Source organism: Planococcus citri, chromosome 1, assembly GCF_950023065.1.
Source record: "Planococcus citri chromosome 1, ihPlaCitr1.1, whole genome shotgun sequence".
NCBI classification, from domain to species: Eukaryota; Metazoa; Arthropoda; class Insecta; order Hemiptera; family Pseudococcidae; genus Planococcus; species Planococcus citri.
The window spans coordinates 86569581-86584118 of NC_088677.1; the positions used below are offsets into that span (position 1 = coordinate 86569581).

General features: G+C 36.5%; 1 long non-coding RNA gene across 1 annotated transcript in view; it reads right to left on the minus strand.

The window, feature by feature from the left end:
* The window catches only part of LOC135839565 (uncharacterized), a 212839-nt gene that overhangs the window by 35221 nt on the left and 163080 nt on the right, over window positions 1-14538 (minus strand). The gene's annotated exons all lie outside the window — the stretch shown is intronic.

Below are 14538 nucleotides of genomic sequence, written 5' to 3' on the forward strand. Positions count from 1 at the left end.
CATTTTTTAAAGACAAAAATCAAAGCTTTTTGGATGTTTTGGCAAAAAAAAAGCAAAAAATTCTCATCAATTTCAGCAAAATCATGACCACTTGATTACGTATTTCATCAAAAAATTGGCAAAAATTCACTCTCCCTGACAATTTTTTTAACAATTTTGGCAAAAGCAGTAATTTTTTAGGGCAAGAGCAGAACTGTTTGACAATTTTGGCAAAAATTGACCTCTTCAAAAATTTTACCAAAAATGCGACACTTTTTTGACAGTTTGGACAGAAATGGACACTCTCGACTATTTTGCTAAAAAACAACGCTTTTTGCATCTTTTTAACTGGGGCAAAGGCAGAAAAAATATCAGAACCTTATAAGCAAGTTTGGCAAAAAAAACAGGACTTTTTAAACAAGATACGACGAAAATCAATTCTTTTTGTTGGGAGGAGTGGAGAAGGGATGCAAAAAAATATGGACTCACAACTTTCAAGAATTAGCGTGCCCTCTACGAAGAAGTGAAAAAAAAGGCCAGTAAAAAGAGCCTATCAAGAACTAATACATAATTATCAAAATTGTGTCAAAATATGTAGAGGGAGAAATATATTCATACCTCCTTACTGGGAAAAAAATATTACATAATTACACAACCTGATGCGAATATCCGCACCGCGATTCCTTATCTATAGGGGTGGATTAGCCCTTATCATGACGTAATTATTAACCAATGCTAGCAGAGGAACGCGCGCACCATTCTCCCACCCGATTTTACATTTTTCTACCCTGAGCTGTGCTAGTTTTTCACCCTCATAAATCAGTCTTCATATTACTGCCATCCTGCCTGGTTCTCCCTTGGACTACCTTGGTTGAACTGGCAGGACTGGGCATGGATTGTCCATCAATATTATTTCATCTTATTGATTCAATCTATTAATTCTATTAATTCGGTGATATAAAACTAGCCAGGTATATGGAGCTCAGGGGCCACTGTGGGTATGTGTTACTCTTAATTCCGAGTCTCATAAGATGATGGAATAGCCTGTGTGTCCTCTGACTTGGCACACTTTCTATTATTTGCACAGAAGTCAGGAAAGGGTTACTTCCGGAAGACAAACACAATTCTTTCTCGAGGTGTACTTAGGTACTCATGTCTTTTCCTTGTTTAAAGTAAAAACATTGTAAATTAACTGTCAAGATATCACAAAGTATATTGCTCACCCAAACCACAATTAAATCATTGTAAACCAAGTTTCGTGACAATACAACGTGTTTGAAGTTGATTTGACTTTCTTATTTACGTAAGTGTTTGATGCCTCATGCTTACAAATATTCCTATGATAATATTACTTGTGCAATGTCCCTCGAGGGGATAAACATATAGGGTAAGGGTATAGTCGTATTCTATTGATTGAACCTTAGAGCACACTTCGTCGGCTAAGTGCGAAAAGGTGCCTCGTGAAATTCGTTACTTGACACCTGTGTAAAACGGTCTTTCCACTCTGAGCACCATCTATCAGTCCAAATGTTCAAACCAAAAGTTATGTTACCTCAAGGCACCCTTCCCATCACTGAAGATGCATTTAGATTTGAACTTGGACTGATAGATGGCGCTCAGTGTGGAAAGGCAGTTTTACACAGGTATCAAGTAACAAGTTGCACGAGGCACCCTTTCGCACTTAGCCAACGACTTGTATGATAATATTTAGGGGCAGCCCCCCCCCCAATTGACACCTGCTGGGGACTAACCAAGTGTAGATAGGATTATATTCTAGATTGACCCCATGGATACCTCCCTGAGGGTACTGGGTATGTTCAATCTAGACTAGACTTTTATATTTTCCCATAATATAACTGTAGTAAAATTCTACTTCTACAAATATTCACAGATGGATCAAAATATGGCTCATTTGTTGGATGTGCAGCGCTCAGTGATAAATTTGATGTTATTTGTTGTTCACTACCATCATCCTACTCTATTCTCTCTGCTGAATTATTTGCAATCAAACTAGCAGTTCAACAAACTTCAAGCATGCAAAATAAATCTCTTATTCTTATTGATTCAGCTAGCGCACTTCACTGCTTATTGGATCTTCATCATCATTCTCATCATCCACTCACCAAAGAAGTAATCTCTCATTTGATCTCATTCCTAATTGGTTAAGTTATACTGGCATGGATTCCTGGACACAAAGGCATTGAAGGGAATGAATCAGTTGACAAAATGGCAAAAGAAGCAGCCTCACCCGCACAACAATTGTCGACGTCGACATTTACATCGACTACGTTTTTTTTTTTTCAACATAGTGATGGAAAAGCGATCACAATTAATTATTCAGTAGGAATCTTCTGTTCATACAAAAGCCAGGTAAGTAAATGAAAATTTTCGAAATTTTCTCATTATTTCTGATACCTCGACATGCCATCTCGACATGTAGATGTAAAATTTGCTGCTTGAAATTTACATCTACAACTAAGTCGATCAATTTTTCAGAATTAAAATTTCTGTTTTAGTGTTTAAAAGTTTAGTAAACATTCAAAAATATGACAAATTGTATAACTTTATGAAGCAGGAGGTCAACATAAATTTCGATGTGAATGTCGATCCATCCACATCCATCACTTTTGGATGCCCCATGTAGATGTGAATTTCAACCCTGTGTCGAGCCAATCGTCGACACGAATGCAGATCAACATCAGTCAACAATTACATCGACAATTAGCTCGACACAGGGTTGAAATTCACATCGACATGTGGTATCCAAAAGTGACAGATGTAGATGGGTCGACATTCACATTGAAATTAGCATGGTCATTGTTGTATGGGCACTTCAACCAGTACCAAACATACCAGTCCATAGTGTTGACTTCAAAACTGTGGTGCAAAACCAGCTATACTTAGAATGGTCCAATAATTGGAACTGTATCAACACATCTAATAAACTGAGATCCATTAAACCTTCAGCAAAATTCTGGTCCACTGCCTACCAAATCAACCACCCGCCAAGAAGAAACAGTTCTGCGTAAAATACATATTGGTCACTCAAAACTTACTCATGCCTATCTCCTTGAAAAAAAACCTCCTCTTTTATGTACCCTATGTTCTGTCCAAATCACAATCCAGCACATACATAGTAGACTGTCCGAAATATTGCGAATTGAGAAATTAGTTCAAACTAACAAGTACCTACTTTACTAAACATTAATCTTGATGACCCACATACCATAGTCAACCTATTCAAGTTCCTTCAGTCTAGTGGACTTTTAACTCAACTGTAACCTTTTTACCGGCTGTGCCTCTGGCCTTTGTTGCAGTAAGTATAAAGGCACATTAATGGAAAAAAGTAAAAAGTAAGTAAAAATTCTGCTAAGATATGAAAAAATTTCAAATTTGTACCTGCAGGCATCAATTTTACATCCTTTTTGATATTTTTCAACTTTGGGGACTTTATACAAGAGCACCAATATCATTGGAGAATCAAGAGAGAGCTTTTCATGAAAATGTGCTCATTTAGAAAGATTCTGTTCATCAAAATTTATTTTTTAAATTTCTACTAACATTGATTTTTTATTTTTTTTCAAATTTAGAGGGCTCCAAACAAGAGAGCCAACTTCACTGGGGTGGGGGGGTCCAACAAATGGGGTTTTCTTTTCTGTTTTCTTAAAAGGGGGTTATATAGAACAATTCTAATGTAGAAATAAGATTTTTTCAAAAAATTTTATCTGATTTTGATTTGTTCTCATATTTTGTGATTTTTACAACTTTGAGTGGCTCCTTTTTATTGAGGAGGCCAATCAGATTTGAAGGATTGAAGAAAGTTTTTTTGATCGATTTTTTCATAGGGGGGGGGGGGGGGGTTACTGAGGAAGGATTTTTCTTGAAAAAAAGAATTACGTATCCAGAAGTATTCTGCTCAAAGTTGAAAATTTTTCAAATAATTTGTATCTAGTACCTACAGACATAAATTTTTCATATTTTTCTATATTTTTCAACTTCGGGGGCTTCATACAAGGGGCCCAAAATCATCTGGAGGACCAATAGGATATTTTTCTTGAAAATATGGTTATCTGAAAGTACTTAATCTGCCCAGAAATGGAAACATTTTTTTTAAAAATTTGTAACTACAGGTATCAATTTTTTATTTTTTTTTGGTTGATATTTTTCAACTTTGAGGGGCTTTATAGGGAACCAACATGATTTGAGAGATCGGGGGAAGGCGTTTCTCGAAAAAGTGCCAATTCAGAAAGATTCTACCCATAAATGAAAAATTTTCAAAAAATGTTCACAGACATCAATTTTTCATAATATTTTTTCATTTTCCCCAAATTGGGAAGTTCAGAAAAATTTCAACGTATGTAGAAACAAAGAACTTTGATAAATTGATTTTTTGTCATTTTTCCAACGAGGAGGGAGGGGCTACCGCAGCACCATTTTTTTGCAGATAGAGAAAAAATAAAAAATAGGGAATCATTTTCTGAACCGAGGTAACGACTTTGGTGGGTGGGAGGAGGAAAATTCCAACTTTGCCAAATAAGGTACCCACACCCTAATGACTTGCTGAGTACATTACATTGACATATTACACGTAACACCTAATTATGCACCAAGAACGTATCTAAACAATGCAGATGTGTAAGTAAATGAATCACTCTGGTAAATGTATGCCAAAATAATGACACCGCACACTTTTCCAAGAACCCTACACGTATATTCGCAGTCACGTCAGTTCCATCGTCAAAGCACCGATATGAAATTATTAATTAAATTAATAAGCGGTAAAAATATGCACTAAGAGCGCATCAGGTGCCTAGCACGATGCACATGCACAGCACACGATCAAAGTGCAAAGTGCATCGGTTCATCCAACTCCCCTCTCGGACTCGTTGCACCCTTCGGCAGGACGCCACAATGAAATTAGGTCCGAGTAACACCTCGACGGACGCTTTAATTAAGAAATACCCGATACATCGGACACGTGGTATGACATTGACGGACAAATTATAGTGCCTTAAACGCACCACGCGTCCAATGCTATAACAACTACGCTCGTTTTTTTTCTTCGTATATTTTCAATTTTCAAAAAATGAGGGATGTTTCTTGAAAAAGCATCAAAACAAACTCGACGTTGCTGCTCATCATTTGTACGTAATTTTCCCAATAATAATAAAAAAGCAGTCACGTTACCATAGTGATTTTTAAAAACAAACTCATCGTACTGCCACTGCCAGTGACTTTTATGTACTGAAAACGCGGTTATGAACTTGTTATTACATTTGGTGGTATTCTTCTCCATGTCCGGGAATGTTATTTATCCGAATTGATGTAATTATTCGTTTAGTGGAGTTTATTATTATTACCTACTCGTAGTCGTATGAAAAGGTGTCAAGGATAAAAGGTTCATTCGTGGTTTGAAATTCGTTCATTTTTCGATGAAAAAGTATTCAAAATATTATAGCACGTCTTAGGTTGTTTTTGAGGTTCCGGATTGCCTGAAAATGATGAAAAGGCTTCCCACTAGAAGGGGCTAAATCAACCTTCAATTTCAAATTGGATCAAAAAATTAAATTTTCCAAGATTCCGAATTTTTCGTTTTTTAAAAAAAATATCTTCGATTATTAAAAATGCCTTCCTATGAGAATAAAGTTTTCTTTTTGACCTCGCCACTGCTTGATATATTTTTCTACTCCTGTATCATATCACTGAAAATACATCCAATCATTCATTTTCTTCATATAACCAAGAAAACCAATCAAACTGACGATGCTGATTATCGTATCCATTTCTTTCCTCATCGAAGGAGGAAAAAAATAGCCAGAAAAGCTTGATTGATTTTCGTCGAAAAAAAAAACACGCAATTCGATTACAGATCGCCGAAAAAGCAATATTTTTCCTTCTTTCATAGAGTAAACATCGAAGATGATGTTAACCGTTACTTACATAATGAACTCGATGGTTTTCCCCTTCGTCGAAATACATCCCTAATTAACGATAACAAAAAGGCGAGCAGGGACACACACTTGTATGTTATTTCATTCGGTCTTCGATGACGCTTCTCTTTTTCTATTCTGAACAACTGTCCACATCCCTCATCGTCGATACACTTCTCGATGAGATAGAAAAAATGCAAAGCTTTTACGACTGAAATGAGCGTTTGGCAAAATGGTATCCTGCAAATTGGAAATCTTTGTATTGGTGCAGCATATGACAATAGGAGTAATTGTACCTCCCCCCCCCCGATCCTCCGGGACTACTTTTTTCTTAAAGGAGACATCCTTAGGAACATTTTCAAGCAAACTTGCCCCAAAAAAAGTTGGCCTTACTTACAAAATGGCGGTCATTTTGATTGACAGGTCAGCCGAAATCGCAGATTTCGCGTTTCAACATAGGACTTGCGCGAAATTTTTCAAACTTTACAAAGGTAGATCGAAAGATCATGCAAAAATTCAGCACCTGTCGAAATTTCAAGTGCTAAAGTGCGTTTTTCGGTTTTTGGTGAATTTTTTAAAATCGAATTTAGGCCAAAAATGAGGGGAAAAATCAAAATTTTATCAAATTGACCACGAAAGCTGAAATTTGGGATAAACCCTGTTTTCGAAATGCCAAATCGATTGGAAACGGTTTCAACCCGTTTTGAGCAGTTCTGGAGCCTCCAGCAGATTTTTTAAACTCGAAATTCCCACAAAATTCCATCAAATTGGAGTTGTAAATCTAGAATTTATTCTAAAAACTAATTTCAATACGCTACGAGTTACTGCAGGTGCATTTCAAGTCGTTTTGGAGCCTCAAGCGACTTTTTGAAAATTCCTGAAGCTTCCAGCAGTTTTTTGAAAGTTTAAATTTTCACAAAATTTCATCAAATGGAGATGGAAAACTGAAATTTACTCTACACTCCAATTTTAACACCCTCTGAAGACGACTTCAGGTGAGTTCAAGTCATTCTAGGGCCTCCAGCGACTTTTTTGAAAATTACTAGAGCCTCCAGCAGACTTTTGAAACTTTGAATTTTCACAAAATTTCATCAAATGGAGATGCAATGCTGAAATTTACTCTACACTCCAATTTTAACACCCTCTGAAGACGACTTCAGGTGAATTTCAAGTCATTTTAGAGCCTCCAAATTTTCCAAACATTAATTCATCAAATGGAGTTGGCAAGCTGAAATTCACTTCGCAGACTACATGGTGGTTTCAAATGGTTTTGAAGCTTCCAGCAACTTCTGGGAAATTTCTATATTCCAAAAAAAACGTCATACAACCTTTCAAAAAGTCGCTGGAGGCTCCAAAACGACTTGAAATCCACCAGCAGTCAACTTTGTAGCGTATTGAAATTTATTTTGCAGAATGAATTTCGACTCTCAATCTCAGTTTGATGAAATTTTGGGGAAATTTCAAGTTTCAAAAATCTGCTGGAGGCTCCAGTAATTTTCAAAAAAGTCGCTGGAGGTTCAAAAATGACTTGAACCTACCTGAAGTCGTCTTCAGGGGGTTTTAAAATTGTAGTGTAGAGTAAATTTCAGCTTTCCATCTCCATTTGAGGAAATTTTGTAAAAATTTGAAGTTTCAAAAATCTACTGGAGGCTTCAGGAATTTTCAAAAGGTCGCCGGTGGGTCCAGAACGATTTGAAACTCACCTGCAGTACTCCGTAGCGTATTGACGTTAGTTTTTAGAATAAATTTCAGCTATACAACTCCAATTTGATGGTCAGCTTTCTTGGTCAATTTGGTAAAATTTTGATTTTTCCCCTCATTTTTGGCCTAAATTGGATTTTCAAAAATTCACCAAAACCCGAAAAACGCACTTTAGCACTTGAAATTTTGACAGGTGATAAATTTTTGCATGATCTTTCGACCTACATTTGTAAGGTTTGAAAAATGTCGTGCAAGTCCTATATGTTGAAATACAAAATCTGCGATTGCGGCTGACCTGTCAATCAAAATGGCCGCCACTTTGTAAGGCCAGTTTTTTTGTGGGCAGGTTTGCTTTAAAATGTTGTTTAGGATGTCCCCTTTAAGAAAACAGTTGTCCCAGAGGATCGGCCGGGGGGGGGGTGCAATTACTCCTATTGTCATATGCCGGACTAATATGCCATATTTTCGACCTGCCAAATCGAATGGAAACTGTTTCAGACCGTTTACGGTAGTTCTGGAGCCTCCAGAGGATTTTTGAAACTTGAAATTCCCACCAAATTTTATCAAATGGATTTGGAAAGACGAAATTCATTCTGCAAATTAATTTCAATACGCTACGAAGTCGACATCAGGTAGATTTCAAGTCGTTTTGGAGTCGCCAGCGACTTTTTGAAAATTACTGGAGCCTCCAGTACATTTCTAAAACTTGAAATTTTCACAAAATTTCATCAAGTGGAGATAAAAAGCGGAAATTTACTCTGCACTTCAATTTTAGCACTTTCTGAAGACGATTTCAGGTGGGTTCAAGTTATTTTGGAGCCTCCAGCAACTTTTTGAAAATTCCTGGAGCCTCCAGCAGATTTTTGAAACAACAAAATTTCATCTGTGAGAAAATAGTGATTTTAAAAATGAGTAGGGAAGTAGTGAAAAAGTAGCGAATTTAGTCAAAAAGGAAGTGAAAAAATTCAAACGCACTACAAAAACCCCCAAATTATTAAAAAATTGAATGAAATTGAAAAATACTTCATTTTTTGAAAATTTTCCTGTGAAAAATTTGATTTTGTTAATTTTGTGTTATTGGGGGGGGGGGGGGGGTGAGTGGAAAGCTTTCTAAAAAGTTGCTAAAGAAAGGTAGTGAACAAATTAGTAAAAAAGCAGTGATTTTTTTTCAAAAGAAATCTGTTAGGTGCCATATGGAGATTTATAGGTAATCTTTTTAGGTGCCCCTATTTTCGGATATCCCATTTTGAAGTTTTGCAACGTTCCAATCTACTGGAGGCTCCAGTAATTTTCAAAAAAAGTCACTGGAGGCTCTAAAATGACTTGAACCCACCTGAAGTCGTTTTCAGAGTGTATTAAAATTGGAGTGTAGAGTAAATTTCAGCTTTCCATCTCCATTTGATGACATTTTGGGGAAATTTAAAGTTTCAAACATCTGCTGAAGGCTTCAGGAATTTTCAAAAAGTCGCTGGAGGCTCCAAAACGACTTGAAATTCACCTGCAGTACTTCGTAGCGTAGGTATTGAAATTTGTTTTTAGAATAAATTCTAGCTTTACAACTCCAATTCGATGGAATTTTGTGGGAATTTTGAGTTTCAAAATCTGCTGGAGGCTCCACAACTGCTCAAAACGAGTTGAAACCGTTTCCAATCGATTTGGCATGTCAAAAATAGGGTATATCCCAAATTTCAGCTTTCATGGTCAATTTGATAAAATTTTGATTTTTCCCTCTTTTTTGGCCTAAATTGGATTTTAAAAAATTCACCAAAAATTGAAAAACGCACTTTAGCACTTGAAATTTTAACAGGTGATAAATCTTTGCATGATCTTTCGATCTACCTTTGTAAAGTTTGAAAAATTTGGCGCAAGTCCTACGAGTATGTTGAAAGGCATAATCTGCGATTTCGGCTGACTTGTCAATCAAAATGGCCGCCATTATGTAAGTAAGGCCGACGTTTTTTTTGGGCAAGTTTGCTTTAAAATGCTTCTTAGGATGTCCCCTTTAAGAAAAAAGTTGTCCCGGTGGATCGGTGGGGGTGGGTGCATTTACTCCTATTGTCATATGCCGGACTATATTATTGTGAAGAAGTTTTTTCAATGCAAAAAAAAATCGTTCAAGTATCCTAAGGGTAATGTGAGATAAAATTATTGAAATTGAAATTTTTTCTCACTATTAAAATTTTTGCTGCCAGTTTCGCGAATTTTTTGTACCATTATTCTGCCTTTTTTAGAAATCAAAGCAAATAAAACCAATTCTTTTGAGTCTTAGGTTCAAAATATCAGTCAGAAATGCACCTCAAGTGCGACAGAATGCAAGATACTTGTATCCTCGTGTATAAGAATTACGACTATACGATGAGTCGGAGTATATTAAATTATAACAACCTCCACCTCCACCTCCATCCACATCGGAGGTATTATTCTAACGGGTAATTCGATTAAAAATAATGTACAAAGGTTACACCGCGTATAACTATACGCGGAACCGGGCGAAAGATCCACTCGAAAAACTTTCCGCCGACATGATTGAATTACGAATTTGAGCCAGGGATTTCGAACGGAACCACGCATTTGGGGTTCTGCGTAATAGTGATAAGGTGAATCACTCTACAAACAAGCATTCACTTTATGATGGATGAGTGCTGCTTCGTTATCAGCGAACGACAATTACTTTGTCCGTGTGCACGTATGAGTTTTTATGGTTAAATATGATCGACGACGATGGAATACGAGTACGAGAATCTGTCCTCGTCGTCGGAATACGAGTATAAATTTTGAACCGCGCGGTATGGAAAACAAAACCGAAAAAAAAATATATAAATAATAAACCGAGTGGCTTGTTTGCCTGTGTGTGGTTGTGGTGATGTTCTTTTCCTAAATCGCATACAAGGTTATTTTTCATTACTCGGTTAATGAATCTACGCTATGATGCTGCTGTTGCTGCGAATTAACGTGTGTCTTCGAATTTTGAGGTCGTCGTTGAGGAAAAAAATACTCGCGATGGTCGGGTCTCTTTGAAGTTGAGAATTATCTGTTTTTCTTCTTCTTCTTCTGCTTTTTCAACGTTGACAAAATACAACTAATATAATTAGCTTCTTGTGTGTATAAAAAGTATCTATCGGAATAATACTTACATAGTATACCTATACCGAACATCAAAGATCAAACGAATTTTGGTTATATTGCGTAGATAACGAATGGAAATTACCTACCTACCGTAGACCTATTTTATTGTCATCTAAGTATCGCAGGTTGATATTTATCTTCGTGTTTTCAGCCAAATTTACCGAAAAATTGAGATTTTGTGGTAGGCTAGACAAGGGAAACCTCTTGATTGAGGTGTCACCCTCCGATTTTAACGGGACCGCGATTTTTGGAAAAAGCATGGTCCAAAACCCCCAACACCAAATTTCAGCTGCCCGATTTCATTTTTCGATTTTTGGCGAACGTTTGAAAATTCAAAATTACTGTTTTTGGTGATTTATGCTTTAAAAAAAAAAAATACGTACTTATTTGATCAGCAAAAAAAAAATTCACGCATTTAGCGTGAGAAGACCGACTTTTCTTCAAATAAAAATCTTAATTCACTTATTTTGAAACATTTTATACAGCGATTGATCTGTTTACAATCGATTCGAATCATTTACGAACGATTGGGGATAAAATAAATTGAATTAATTTACAATTAATTCGGTTTTTGGTGAAACTATTGTATAGGAATTGATCTACCTAGCTGTTTTCAAGCGAAATGAATCGAATCGAATCATTCAAAATCAATTGGCGATTGAACAAAATTATTGATTTCTAGATGAATCACTTGCGAACAAATCGTTCAATAGTTACTGAATGATTCGCGAACGAATTGCATTTTTTAGTGAATCATTCACGAACGAATTGAATTGAATAATTTTCGGTGAATAACTAGAGAAAGAATTGATTTGTACAAGTGACTCGTTCGCGAACGAATCGATTCGAATAAGTGACTCGTTCGCGAACGAATCGATTCATTTACTCAATTTTTGGTGAATCATTCACAAACGAATTGAAATAATTTTGGTGAATCTTTCGCAAACAAATCGATTTGTATAAGTGACTCGTTCGCGAACGAATCGATTCGTAATTCGTATAAGTGAATCGTTCACGAACGAATTGATTCGAATAAGTGACTCGTTCGCGAACGAATTGATTCGAATAAGTGACTCGTTCGCGAACGAATCGATTCGTATAAGCGACTCGTTCACGAACGAATTGATTCAAATAAGTAACTCAATCGCGAACGAATCGATTCGTATAAGTGTCCCGTTCACGAACGAATCGATTCGTACAAGTAACTCGTTCGCGAACGAATCGATTCGTACAAGTGACTCGTTCGCGAACGAATCGATTCATTTACTCAATTTTTGGTGAATCATTCACAAACGAATTGAAATAATTTTGGTGAATCTTTCGTAAACAAATTGATTCTTATAAGTGACTCGTTCACGAACGAATCGAGTCGTATAAATGAATCGTTTGCGAACGAATCGATTCGTAAAAGTGACTCGTTCGCGAACGAATCGATTTGAATAAGTGACTCATTCGCGAACAAATCGATTCATTTACTCAATTTTTGGTGAATCATAACGATCACGAACGAATTGAAATAATTTTGGTGGATCTTTCGCAAACAAATTGATTCTTATAAGTGACTGGTTGGCGAATGAATCGATTCGTATAAGCGACTCGTTCACGAACGAATGATTCTTATAAGTGACTGGTTCGCGAGTGAATCGATTCGTATAAGCGACTCGTTCACGAACGAATGATTCGAATAAGTGACTGGTTCGCGAACGAATCAATTCGAATAAGTTACTCGTTCGCGAACGAATCGATTCGAATAAGTGACTCGTTCGCGAACGAATCGATTCGAATAAGTGACTCGTTCACGAACGAATCGATTCATTTACTCAAGTTTTGGTGAATCATTCACGAACGAATTGAAATAATTTTGGTGAATCTTTCGCGAACAAATTGATTCGTATAAGTGACTCGTTCGCGAACGAATCGATTCATTTACTTAATTTTTGGTGAATCATTCACGAACGAATTTAAATAATTTTGGTGAATCTTTCGCGAACAAATTGATTCGTATAAGTGACTCGTTCACAAACGAATAGATTCATTTGCTCAATTTTTGATGAATCATTCACGAACGAATTGATTATTAATATGCATGCATCAGTGACTCGTTTGCGAACAAATCGATTCATTTACTCAATTTTTGTTGAATCATTCACGAACGAATTGATTATTAATATGCATAAGTGACTCGTTTGCGAACGAATCGATTCATTAACTCAATTTTTGATGAATCATTCACGAACAAATTGAAACCTTTTTGGTGAATCTTTCGCGAACAAATTGATTCGTATAAGTAACTCGTTCGCGAACGAATCAATTAATTTACTCCATTTTTAATGAATCATTCACGAACGAATTGTTTTTTATAAGTGACTCGTTCACAAAAGAATCGATTCATTTACTCAATCTTTGTTGAATCATTCACGAACGAATTGATTAATATGTATAAGTGACTCGTTTGCAAACGAATCGATTCATTTACTCAATTTTTGGTGAATCATTCACGAACGAATTGAAATGTTTTTGGTGAATCTTTCGCGAATAAATTTGATTTGTATAAGTGACTCGTTCGCGAACGAATCAATTCATTTACTCAATTTTCGATGAATCATGCACGAACGAATTGATTCGTACAAGTGACTCGTTCGCGAACGAAAAAGCGTGAATATGAAGTTGGGTAGCTAAAAATTTAGTTGTAAATTGTGCATACAATTGCATACAACTACATACTATGTAAATGTTGGTTCATTTACACAACAATACGAGATTCATCTATGTACCTACCTACCTACCTACCACAGCTTGATGGAAAACGAGAAAAATCACGCCATCAATGTTTATCAATCGTCGCGTGTAACGACTTTCTTCGCTCATGTCGTATAACTAGTGCGAGAGACTTTATTGCAATTTAAGTTTTTCAAGTACCAGCTTTAAAGCTTAACTGTCACATTAGTATGGGTTATTTGCGAAAGCAATATAACGCTTTACCTTCCTCCCTCGCCCTCTCACCCACCCCTAACGCTTCGCCTGTGCTTACTCGGATGCGATCCGGATCGGTATTTGTGTGTTGACAGAGTACGCGTTATTCTTTTTTGCAACATCCCCCGCGGTTAGCACGTGCGATGAAGATATTACTTCGGTTCTTGTAAATACCCTCAGGTTTTTAACTACGAAATGAAAATCAAGAGATTGCAATTGTAAAATTTCTTCTTATATGTACGAGCACCGGTTCGCTTCGCGTCGTGTCGCCTCGCGACTCGATCGAGTCATAGAGACTGATACGGCGTAATTAATGTTTACCATTTTGTCAGCCGCTCAAGGGGGATGCGAGACGATGGCGTTTGTTTGGTTTACACATATACGTCTCATTCGATTCGATGCATCCAGCACACGTGCTGTGTGAGCTGGTACCAAACAAGAATCATCAAACTCTTATTAAAAAATCCTTCCAAATGGAGTGAAAATTAAACCTTAAAATCCTCCCTCCTCCCCCCACCCTAGCTCGGCATTTTTCTTTCGGCAAATTTTATAATACGGTCTCTGTATACACTCAACTCTTAAGCTACCATCAACGCTTATAATACAACGAGCGAGTAAAGCTTTTCTTCTTTTTTTTTTTTATTATTTTGAATTTTGACTTACGCGAAAATTTCGCGCTCGCGTCGGCGTCTGCGACTTTTTAAAACGTTCATCTCGTAAAATAAACTTGTTAAAAAGTTTCAAAATATTTATTCGATGATTAAAAACTAGCAAACAACTTTGGATAGTTTATTTTCATTATATCGTATACCCTAAACGTGACCAATCG